The sequence below is a fragment of the Patella vulgata genome, chromosome 7, assembly GCF_932274485.2.
Source record: "Patella vulgata chromosome 7, xgPatVulg1.2, whole genome shotgun sequence".
Taxonomy (NCBI): domain Eukaryota; kingdom Metazoa; phylum Mollusca; class Gastropoda; family Patellidae; genus Patella; species Patella vulgata.
The window spans coordinates 19,395,956-19,408,640 of NC_065885.2; the positions used below are offsets into that span (position 1 = coordinate 19,395,956).

At 36.2% G+C, this 12,685-nt stretch overlaps 1 protein-coding gene across 1 annotated transcript in view; it reads left to right on the forward strand.

Moving 5' to 3' along the window:
• Positions 1 to 787: 787 nt before the first annotated feature.
• LOC126826917 (uncharacterized) overlaps positions 788 to 12,685 on the forward strand; it is a 35,314-nt gene continuing 23,416 nt past the window's right edge. Inside the window, exon 1 of the mRNA XM_050556061.2 lies at positions 788 to 928. The gene's annotated coding sequence lies outside the window, so the exon portion shown is untranslated. The remainder of the gene's footprint in view (positions 929 to 12,685) is intronic.

Below are 12,685 nucleotides of genomic sequence, written 5' to 3' on the forward strand. Positions count from 1 at the left end.
TCTTTCTTCAATATCCATAAAATTGCATTTCGGGGATTCTAGATTTAAAAAAAAATCAAGATGGAGGGGGGGGGCATGTCGCCGGACACCCCTAGAAAATTCGCACCTGCGGTGCTCGGCTTTGACTGGCTAACCGGATGTGGACAGTTTGCTTAACACGGCAATTACTGGAAGTGGGCGTGGCCTGCGTGTGTTTTTGTCACCCCTAAGCGATCGGCATGTTCTTCTACAAATTGAAAACAAGTATGGCGGTCGTTTAGTGCGTTACCTTTTTTTTTATTTAATTATTTCTGCAGTTTTGTAATTGGAGTTCAGCTTTAAGGATGGAAATGTAGAAAAATAATTTATTAGTGGTATCCAGTGTTCTAAAAAAAAAGTAAGCAAAACCCGAAATTCTGCTATGGCACGATGTCTATTACTACTCAGACATGTAGTTGAAGGAAATAAGAACTGGACCGCAATTACAGAAGCTTAAGATATATTTTCAACGATTGCTAAGAGAAGAAAACACATCTTATCATTTGACATTTGTAGACCTTTTAATTAAATTAATTTCAATGATTTAAAATTGCAAAGTTTGGGTTAATTGTTAAAATCATTTGTTCTTAAAGTTCATGCGATTTGTCATAAAGTTTGCATTATTCAGTATTTACACGTTACCGTGGAAACACGGCATTATAAATACTTCTAATCAATAATATCTCCGCCACCACGTGGTTCAGTGATCATCTCCGTTAGGGTTGTAAAAATAAACTAATTGATTGAAAGTATTAGTAAGAGACGATGATCTTACTATCTCTAATAGTAGATTATGTCTTATAATAGTTACGGACAAAGTTTAAATTTATAAAAATTCAGATCTTGTTAATAGATTTTGTTTAAAGATATGTGTACTGTAGAAATTAGTGGATTGTTTTAGAGGATACTGGTAAGTATTAAGTAATATATTTTCATGTCCCCGTTCTGATTTTGTTTTCGCACAACCCTTTGCCTTTTGAGTTGTTTTCAAGTTTTAATATTCAGTTTTAAAAAATACTAAAAATACATAACGTGGACCAGATATTTTCGCACAACCTTTTGAGTTTTGAAACGGATACCAACAAGTTTTATTATGCAATGCTGGGGCCGTATATTTATTAAAAAAAATACTAAAAATACATAACGTGGATTGAATTGGCGCAGCCGGAAAAAAAGCGATTGATATTTTCGTTGAGCAAAATAATTGTTTTATAGGTTTTATGCCTCTATGCACTGCAGTAATAATGGGGGCATTTTTAATGGGTATAAAGTGGTCATAGAACCTAAGTGGAAAGTAGACATATTAGAGGAGGGGGGGGGGGGGGTCCGTTGGGCGACATAAATATGAAAAAAAACAGGCGTAATTTGTTGCACCCAAGGATCAAAAAGCCACCTTTAGTATAATTTAATTCGTGATTTTGCTGAAGGTGTTATGTTTCTCGATGGAACGTTGGTGATACAGGGTATAAATAGTTCTTAAATTCTTTGCCCACCAGTTTCGGTTGGACTGGTGGGCCAAATTGGTGGACTCTCCAAGCCAATATGTAAAAAAATAATGGTTCGGTAAAAATATTTAGCAAGAATATTCAGATCTCGGCGACATTCGTCAAATTTTGTATGAATGTTCATGTATATTTGAACATCCGAACAAATCGTGTGTTTCGCAAAGCTCTTTTTAAAACAACAGAATAAAATAGTCAACCTATATTCATTCGTTTTATGGGGGTGGGGTTATATATTATCCGCAAAATCTTTTACTCCATAACTAATTGGAAGTAATGGTCCGAAATATGCTTTCTTGAATTATAAAACCGTATAATTGGATATCACGCCTCGGACTATCCGATTTATAACTTATATATACCCCAATAATAACCTGATGACATTATAATTAACGAAATGAAATGGGGTTTAACGTCCTACTGTTCTGCTCCTAAACTGGGCTGATGAAGACGGGCATACGCCATACAGTGTGCTATGAGGGAAATTTTGCCCGGGCAGCGGCACCATCGCCTACTCTTATATTGAATTCCAACTGCCAAGGGATCTTTTACGTGCATTCCAATGTATACACGGGACCTCGGTTTTTCGTATCATCCGAAGGACTAGACAGCTGTCCTTGTCAGGCCCTCCGTTCTGCACCACTGACAAGGGGAAACCACGTCGGAAAATCTGGATGAACTTTCTCGGCCAATGCAGGGATCGAACACCCGACCTCCAGGCTAGCGAGCCAGCGCCTTAACAACCTAGCCACCGTGGCTCCATTATAATTAACAGTTCCAATTATACTGCTGATAAGCCGGTCGGCAAATCAAAAAAAATTGTTATTATTTAACTTTCGATTATGTCGTCTGTAATTATACATGCCAACATAAAAATATGACGATAATAAAAAGCAGAGCTAATATGTGATAGTCTCAATCAATGAAGCTCAATATCTCTGCTCAGCAGAAAATGCTCATCATTGAACTCAGTCAAGACACTGACCAATCTAACCATCTACCTCAATTAGAGATCGAGTTATTGTATTCCAAAACGTTTGATGGACAAGAAGGTGCTAGACAAATTTAACAGTTATATAATGTGTGGGCTAATTATCACAACAATTTCATTGTAATTCAAGGATATTGAGAGCAAACATCCAATTACTGTCATTAATTGGGAAGGTTGTCTCCCAAAACTTAGACAGTCATTTACGTCTATGTTTAACGACTGCTCATGGTGTATAATAATTATTATTTGGTAATTAACCATAAATGATACTATACATCATCTGTGTGTGCTTAAAAAGTCGCATAGGTTGACCAGCTTTTAAAATCGACATTTGGAACCAGATAGAAGTCATACACGAAGTAATTTATGCTTAGTCCTTTCAGTATATCTCTATGGGGTTATTTTGTTAAATGTTCTGCTAAAGACTTCTGAACACTTGAAAATTATCGAAATAAAACATATGTGTTAGTCTCGATATTACTCGGCTGGTGCAGAAAAGTAACATATTAAAACTCATTTCATTTCATTTCTGGGGGTCACGGTGGCTAAGTGGGTAAGACGTTGGCTCGCTAGCCTGGAGGTCGATTGTTCGATCCCTGCATTGGCCGAGAAAGTTCATCCAGATTTTCCGGCGTGATTCCCCCTTGTCAGTGATGCAGGACGGAGGGCCTGACAAGGACAGCTTTCTAGTCGTTCGGATGGGACGAAAAACCGAGGTACCGTGTACACATTGGCGTGCACGTAAAAGATCCCTTGACAGTTTGAATTCGATATAAGAGTCCTCGCAAAATTTCCCTCATACCACACTGTATGGCATAAGCCCATCTTCATTAGCCCAGTTCGGTGCAGAACATTTCATTTCATTCTCATTTCATTTCTTCCTCAAGTGCTATAGCTACCATCAAAAATACAGATCAGTTTCAACTAGAGCAGCCACGGTAGCTCAGTGAGTTATGCGTTGGCTTGCTAACCTGGACAACCCGTGTTTGATCCCTGTGTTGACTGAGATATTTCCTCGGTTTTTCGGCGTGGTCCCCCCTTGTCAGTGGTGCAGGATAGAGGGCCTGGCAAGGGACAGCGCATAGTAATTCGGATGGGACGAAAACCCATTGGCGTGCACGTAAAAGTGTATACCGCAAAAATTACCCTCATACCCTCATAGCACACTGTATTAGTCTGGGTTCTCAGTGCGGGGGTGTCCATCACCCAGACCCAACTTTTCTAGAGTAAAATGTTGCGTAGAATACGATGCCGAGTAATAAACAGTCCGCCGATGGAGCGTTTTCAAGATATTCGGGGTCAAATGTTTCAAAAATACGTAAAAACTGTCGAATCTAAATCTCTTCGATTTAGTTTCACAACGATTGCTATACATAATGAAACTAGTTGTCCGAAAAAACAATTGAATAGTTTCATGACTGGACTCCAGCCTGCAGGCCGCGTCACGAAGGCTGTAAAACGTTTCCCCGGTAACATTTACCAATACGGCATTTATATTCCGTGAGCTATTATGTACAATGCATCAGTCGGTCTTATCTGTGTCCATGTTCCGGCGAAATTCGCGAAAACTTTTAATCACGTGTTTTCCGGTCACAGATTAACGTCGGTTTTCCCAGATTGGGATTCCCGGAAATCCACGCTGTCTGCAGGCTGGATTCCAACGATAAAACTAATCAACTGTTTTCGGACAACTAGTTTTATTATGTATAACAGTCGTTGTTAAACTAAGTCGAGGAGATTTCGATTTGACAGTTTTTACGTATTTCGGAAAAGGTTTCGAAGTGTTTTGGTTCTGTTATGCAAGATCTTTTTCGACGTACATACACACATACATACACACAGACATCTTTGAATTAATTTATATAAATATACAGTTGTTCGTGTAGATTATTTTGTTTTATTTGTGTGTCACGTAATATTGATATGGGAAGTTTGGTTTGGGAAAACGTACTGTACTACAGACTTTATTTCCGTTAATGTCATTTTATGATCATCAATTATCTGCCCTGTCCATTCAACTGAGTGAAACTTATTCAAATTCCTAGTAATCATATCTAGAACTATCATTATAGCTACTTAATTGCTTTATCTTACTTAATGGCTTCACTTCACCCTAGTTAATTAAGTCTTTGTAGAATATCACCTCCTCTGATCTTGTTGTTGTCCTGTGTGGTTTCAGGAATTGTTGTTATAGTTTTCTGTATAAATTGGCCTCACATTTTTTATTACTGTATTAGCTTGATAACGTTGAGAGAATACTCTTCGAAACGTCGCCCAAATAAATAAGTATGTGTTTATTGCTCTATCCAGTTACTAAATGCCTCTTAAAGATTAATAATGAGGAGGTTTTACGATCATTAATAATTAACATGTATGTATCATACTGATCATTTATATCCGATGATTTATAACCGAACAATATCACCCTTGCTATTTCGTTTTTAAAAGTCAAAGCGTGATACACAATGTGATATCGGATTTTAATGGTATATTCGAATTAAATATGCAGATAGGTATTATATTACATAGTATAATTGGATGGCGGATACAGTTCAGCACAGGTCAATCAATATTGATCATAAAGATTTATTAGTTTATCAGTTAGCATTATCAGAAATAGTATACAAACAATTTGATTATAAAATAAATGCAATTTGCAATGCAGTTATTATAAAGGTTGTTATATACTTGTTACTAGGGTGGGCCTTTCGGGTTGGATGGCTGAATGGTTAGCGTGCGCGCGCTGTATCATAAAGTCTGTCATTGAGTCGACTGGCGTGGTTTCGAATCCCCGGTTGTACGTGACAAGGAGTAGGGTCGCCTGTCCAACCTCGTGGGTTTTCTCAGGGTCCTCCGGTTTCCTCCCACTGCTAAAGATCCCTATGCGCAAGCGAATTATTGAATGTAAATAAACCATATGTTAGTCCCGAAATGACCTAGTTTGTGTCGAGTGGACGTTAAACTCTCTCTCTCTCTCTCTCTCTCTCTCTCTTGTAGCTAAATATAAATATATATACCAAGATTTTTCATTGTATTGCTATTTGTTTAGCTAAGTAGGAGTCATCACGAGTCGAAGGATTCGGTGTTTGTTTTCCAACTTCCAAATACAATTTGATGGCTTTATTTGGTAGGACCGCTAAGTCGGTAAGACGCTTGCTCGCTAATCTGGAGGTCGCGTGTTCGATCCACACATTGGCCGAGAAAGTTTATCGGGATTTTCTGATGTGGTCTCCTTGTCAGTGTTGCAGGACGGAGGGTCTGGCAAGGGCAGCTCTCTAGTCGTTCGGATGGGACGAAAACCCGAGGTCCCGTGTATACATTGGCGTGCACGTAAAAGATCCCTTGGCAGTTGGAATTCGATATAAGAGTAGACCATAGTGCCGCTGCCCGGGCAAAATTCCCTCATAGCACTCATTAGCCCAGTTGGAGCAGAACAGTAAGACGGTAAAACCCCATTTTATTTCATTTTATTTCAGTTTTGCTTTCTACACAGCTGATATATAAAACAGAATTGGTATAACGAGAGTTTTTTTGTTTTTGTTTTTTTAAAAAAAAAGCTTTTCAACTATTGAATTAGACCCCTCTCCACGCGCTTTAACCCAGGGGATGAATTGCCCATTGGCAAGTTCAATTATGGTCTTAGATCTAAAAATGGATCTTTCCACATTCCTTAATAACGATATGAATCATTCGTTTGGTTTCCACATTTGACAATATATTGCAAACATGGTGTCTAAAATGAGGGTTTATTTCTAGACTGTGCCTTTTACACCAACCATCGACACCTATAACATTCAACGATGTTTTATCCACGGCTAGTATATAGCTATATACCACATGGGTGAAGGAGAAGAGCCACACACGCACCGTTGCATTTTAACCAAGAATTTAGTTTTTCAAGATCATCACATACGGCATTGATATAAACTGCAGATAGGTTTGGCGATAAACGACAACCCAGTTTAACCCCTGATTGGACATTGGAATGAAATGGAGTTTAATGTTCTACTTGTCTGCACCGACCGGGATATCGCATTTCAACTGTTCTTTTAATTGCACTTTCAAATTATTGTTCAGAATATGCCTGTATACTTCACCTGGTACATACATACAATAGAGATATCCATCTATAGGTCTGGGGGGTGGGGGGTGGAATGGTTAACGCATGCGCGTTCTCTCATTAGGTATGTCTTTGAGTCAAGTCTATACATTTACAACGTGAATATGCAAAATTTGTCACCATTTCCGCTTGCAGTCTAATACTATTTTAAAAAATGAAATGAAATGAGGTTTTATGTCCTACTGATCTGGTTAGGGCAGACGAACATCAGCCTGCCTGAATGGAAACTAGGGCACCGGAATTACAGCGTGTCAGGTGTTGCGCCTTGTACCTTACAATTGTTATGGTGGATTGGAAATGAAATGGGGTTTAAAAAACGTGATGGATTGGAAACCAATATACCGTTTACAAATTAGTAGTGTGCGCAAAAGATCCATTGGCAGCGGTTGTTCGGTTAGAACTATGGGCTCGCAGCTTCTCAGTGATGACGCCTGTTTTGTTGACAATGAAACTTTATTGTACATTAAGTTAATATAGATTATTTTGAACGCCGGTTGTAGTAATTATTCAGAGACTTCTAAATATTTCCTGTCCTGACATCAGTCAATAAAAAGGAACAATATGGGGATTACATTCATCCTGGGTTCACGTCTCATTACTTCTCAAGGCAACATAAGCCATGATAGTTTTACGAGGCTATCCTATCTAAGCTAAAGAGGTAGCCTAGTCATCACTAAGAAAATAAGTTAATTAACTTAGAATATTATATTCATAAACTCTCATAATAAACAGGAAGCAGTGATCCATCTTACAACCATGTATTCCATTAATTGAATATTTTAAGTTTTCGGATATGAGTCAGAGTGGAACTTCTATATCTATATATGTTTATTATCAGGAAAATATTTTATACATACAGAATAAAATATACGGGTGTCTAGCTGCTAAGCCAGACCCGGAGGTTTATTCCTTAGCAGACGTATCCCGTCTCTTTCCGTGTCTCTTATTCTGCTTTGGTTTTGATGGTTTTATATATTACATAATCCATATGCCACTTTAGTCAAGGTTGCCAGACATACATGGTGCAAGGTAGTTATCATTGTTATGTAATATTTACATTTGGTAAATAGTATCATCTCTTAATGAAACACGGATATCCAATTTCTGTCTGAATCATATCAGGAATGGTAGGCCCCGAAGTCAAAATAGTTTATCAAAAATATATGCTTTGTTACAAAATTGTAATAGGTCGTGGGGAATTAATAAAGTCTCGTGCCGAAAGGTAAATGAAATGTAAAGATTTTAATGTGGCTGCTAATGATACAACCACATACATAGTAATAAAAATAAGTCGTTGAAAAATCTCATCAACACTTTCAAATAACAGTATTTACCAAGGAAATTACAAGTTGATTAACAAATGAATAAATACTTATTGATTGGTTGTAATATAGAGCTTAACGTGTCAGGCGTTGAACCATAGAAAAGTACTCTCCAATTAGTGATGATCATAGATAAAGCTATAATGGACCTGCCATGCAACTATGCCGGGTTTCACTGGCGTCCTTAAACCATACCATTGATTGAAACATATCTACACAAACCCAGAAATATCAGTTAAAATTTATAGATTTTTAACTCTATCCAATGAGGAAAACTCAGCTCCCGGTGCATAAGTTATTTATTTCCGTAATCAAGAAAAGAATTCAGTTGGGGTACAAAGATAAACACTTAGTTGGAGATTGACAACTACATTTCGTGACCGTAATAGTCGCTATTCATTCATCAAAGGGTCTATTTCGAAGAGGAAAACTAAGACACCTTTTAAATATTTTTCCGTAGAAGATAATTGCCCCCCCCACCCCTCAAAAAAAAACCCCAAAAAAACAACAGTTTGTCACAAAATGTCACATTTCAAAAATTTTAGTTTACAATTAAATTAATAAAATTCGAAAATACAAGATGAGACATTGTAACTATTTCTGCCATGAAACTAGCGGTTCGAAAATATAACATCTCATCAAATCACAATATCAGAATATACTATAATGTAAGCTATTGTTTTTTTTTTTGGTTTTTTTTGGAAAGCTCGAATAATTCCAATACATGTATTTGAAATTGCTTTACTCAGTACCCACTACTCACCTTTCCATCAAACCCGAAAAGTTTAAAGCTATCCAATAAGTTGACTCTTAGAAAAAAAAAGGAAATTGTGGTAAACAATAATACGAACAAAACAATACTGTTTCAGACATTAGCTAGGCTGTGTGAAACCCTAATAAACAAATTATGAGTAAATCGGACATATGAATGAGAGTAAGATAATACGAGTAATACAGTAATATAAAATCAGATCTCTTAATAGCATGGTTTACTATTAACTAAATGTATTAATTCATAATAAAAATTGACGTCAAACGGGGAGTTGGATTTTTCTCTTTAAAAAGGTCAGTTTGTATACATGCATGTATGCCTATGTAATTTGGAGACGATAATGGCATCATCCATTGTCATCTGTCCCATTTCGTTAATAATGGATGTCCTATATAAAGGAAACCGAATGTGAGAAACGAAAGCGAAATGTGTAATACGCAAAAATGACGATAGAGACCATATATCTCTTAACATTTTCTAAAGCCTGGTGGAGAGACCCCTCCCCCGATCCCAGAATTCAATATCTCAAGAACCTGGCAAACCCCCTGGATCCGCCCCTGTAATTATAGGACTTTTATTCCAACACCATTATATTAACGCAGATCTAGGACACGACCTATAAAGCCCCAAATTCTTCGGAACCGAACCCAGAAACATCTTATTCAACCCCACACACCTAGTTATATACGACATGATACAATAACCTTTTAAAACGTTTTTATCAAGATCAGGTTTTTTGTTATTAATGTAATTGTAAAATATTAGTTGTGGGATATGTTTGTAGGATTTCACTTACTAATTCCTCTCTCGAAATCTACAGTTACCACAGGTATACATAACAATTTATCAGCAATATTTTTTCTACATTTACAAAATCTGATTTATTTAAATGTCAGGTTACATACATCTTTAACTCTACGTGAATCAGCACAACTTTATATAACCTCTAAAAATCATATACTACAGGTGAATCAACATAATATTATACAACTTCTAAACATCATAAACCACAGGTAAATCACCATCTTTTATAAACACCATTAACCACAGGTGAATCATTATAATTATATATTGCCCCTGAAACATCACAAACTAAAGGTGAATCAGCAAATTTTATATAACCTCTAAAACGTCATTAACTACAGCTGAATCCACATAATTTTATATAACCTCTAAAACACCATTAACTACAGGGGAATCAAGATATTTGTTTATAACCTCTAACACATCGTCAACTGGAGGTGAACCAACATAGTTTTATATAACCTCTAAAACACCATAAACTACAGGGGTATCAAGATAATTTTATATAACCTCTAACACACAAGGTACAATTTTATGGATACAAAATTACTGAGTTGGATACTAAACGACGTTTCGACGAGGATACTCTCATCTTTATCAAGCAAATAATACAAATATGTGAATTGCGGGCAAATATATATACAGAATGTGCAACAAAGATAATAATCAAATGCATATTCCTATGTTTAGATCCTATGAAGAACTATATTTATTCCTTAGTTTAAACAGGCATTATGCAAGAGATAAATCTGCCTATTGCAGGTCTTTAGGCCAGAAATGTTGTATAAACTATTAATTAGACATTTATGAACATAAAAAGACCATAATCAGCTCTCGATGCCATCTTATTTGTCCGATTTTCATTGGATTTGAATCCGTTGATGATCAAACGCAAAACTGGATAATCGAGACTTTGTTAATTATTGTGACAGTGCTAACAATGATGATCAAGCCTACATTATTTTAAAATAAGGTTTTCTCGGCTTAGAGTGAAGCAATTTGACTGAAATTTTCAGATCATCTATCGTGTCATATTCAAATGACAAACAAATCTATTCGGGTTTGAAAAAAAAACAAACTGTAAAATTTCTATTAACGAATTTTTAAGTAGGAAATATATACATTAAATAGTTATCAGTTAATAACAGTGGCTGTTATAGAATTATGATGTGAAAAACATGAACAATGGACGCTTTTAGCTGTATTGTGCCGAGTTATTATCGCAGTGTTTTAAAGGAGTGGAGGGAAATTAGGTTTAAAGGAGCAGTCTGATCTAATTCAGTGAATTAAACATTTTGCGTTTACCCCCCCCCCCCCCCGAAAAAAAACAACCTGAAACTATCTGAGATACTCTTTCACATAAATATGAACTTTAAGTTCCCCTAGGGGGATGGCCATGAGGCCCAATGACCATGCCACATAGTTAGTACCTTGTTAATCATGTCTATGTCGAAGTTATAGATGTTAAGTGATAGTCGCGATTATTAAACACTCGCGCAATAAAACGCCTTGAATGAGTTACGTCCGAAGGACTCATAATTTCCATTTGTAGCTTTCAGACAAACTTAAAGCCCACTTTAATTTATGATGTAATGGGCCCGGTTTCTCGAAATCTTAACTAAAGATAAAATTCAAATTTTAGTAGATACTTCAATTGTGATTGGCTAAGCACTAAAATCAATCTAATATTATCCAATCAAATTACTAAAATTTGGATTTTATCTTATTTAAAATTTCTTGAAACAGGCCCCAGTGCAATCCAAGACGAACCCTTATATCCAATATTTCTAACCTTACGTGTGATGGAAGATTTCGCTTACTTCCGATTTATAACTGTCAGGGGTTCTTTCATGTCTTTCTTTCATTGTTCCTTGTCAAATGAGAACCGTACTTGGGAAATAATAATACGATATATCTCCTTTATCTTCGTATGACAAGCTTGGTTTTGAATTCAAAATACTGTATAATATAGATACTAACAGTGCCATTACAATGTCTTTTGAATGTACCATATAAAAGGATTTATTATCGCAGTATTTACCATAATACGCGAATAATGACAACAGAGAGGCGTTGTGACAATGAAAAGGATATTGCGTATTTTTATCTGTAGCTAAACTATCATCATAGATTATAGAATACATGGGTGGAAATTGTCTGATTGTGTTTATGAATACCTTTCACCAATTCATTTATCCAAAAACAACATTTCTTCTAACAATGAAACAATCTGGATGTGAACAATTGTTTAATAATCGAACGTGCCCTTTATTCCAGCCTTTGTGAAACTTACCAAACATCCGCTATAATTATAATGCGGTTAAAAGTTTTTAAAGATCAGTCAGAGCACCGTGATAAAGCCGTCTTTTTATTGTTTCGTTTTGCAGCGCGTCGTTTATATAATCCGGATTCAATTTACGTTTTACTGGTCTTTGGTCTTAAAACAATATAACATGTATTATGTAAAAGTATAAAATCGTTGCTGTATATCAATTGTCTGCGATATCAAGTTTCCTGCAGTGTATTAAATTTATATATTGTATATCCTCTGGGGAAACATGTGCAATAGAATTGAGAGAGAATTAGAGTGACATAGAATGATATATTATAGATTTAAATAGAAAACACACGGTCAACAACTAGACAATTTTACAAATACACTCAACATCAACTAGACCCCATTCATTGTACATGCAAAGAAAACTGGAAATTGAGCAATTCTTTCCTGAGATTTGTCAATTACAACGGTTGATTGAGAGTGGCGGTTTAGTAAACAAAATCAGATTAGAACACCTACCCGAATCTCTCTGATATATCTAATTTAATGGCAGGTTCGGTTATTATCAATGTTTCATTTATCATACATTTATGGCAGATCATAAGCGAATTATTGAAATCAAATTGAAACATATTAGTTCCGAAATAACCTAGTTTGTGCCGAGTGGACGTTAACCCCTCTCTCTCTCTCTCTCTCTCTCTCTCTCTCTCTCACACACACACACACACACCCACACACACACACAGATTGAGTTACATGAATGCAATTAGCTATCTCTGTAGGATCCAGGAGATATAACGAAAGTCATATTTATTCCTGGACAAGTCCCATTCTAAGTCAAACATTTTAAGTCAATAACTGAAAAGCCCAAGATTCGA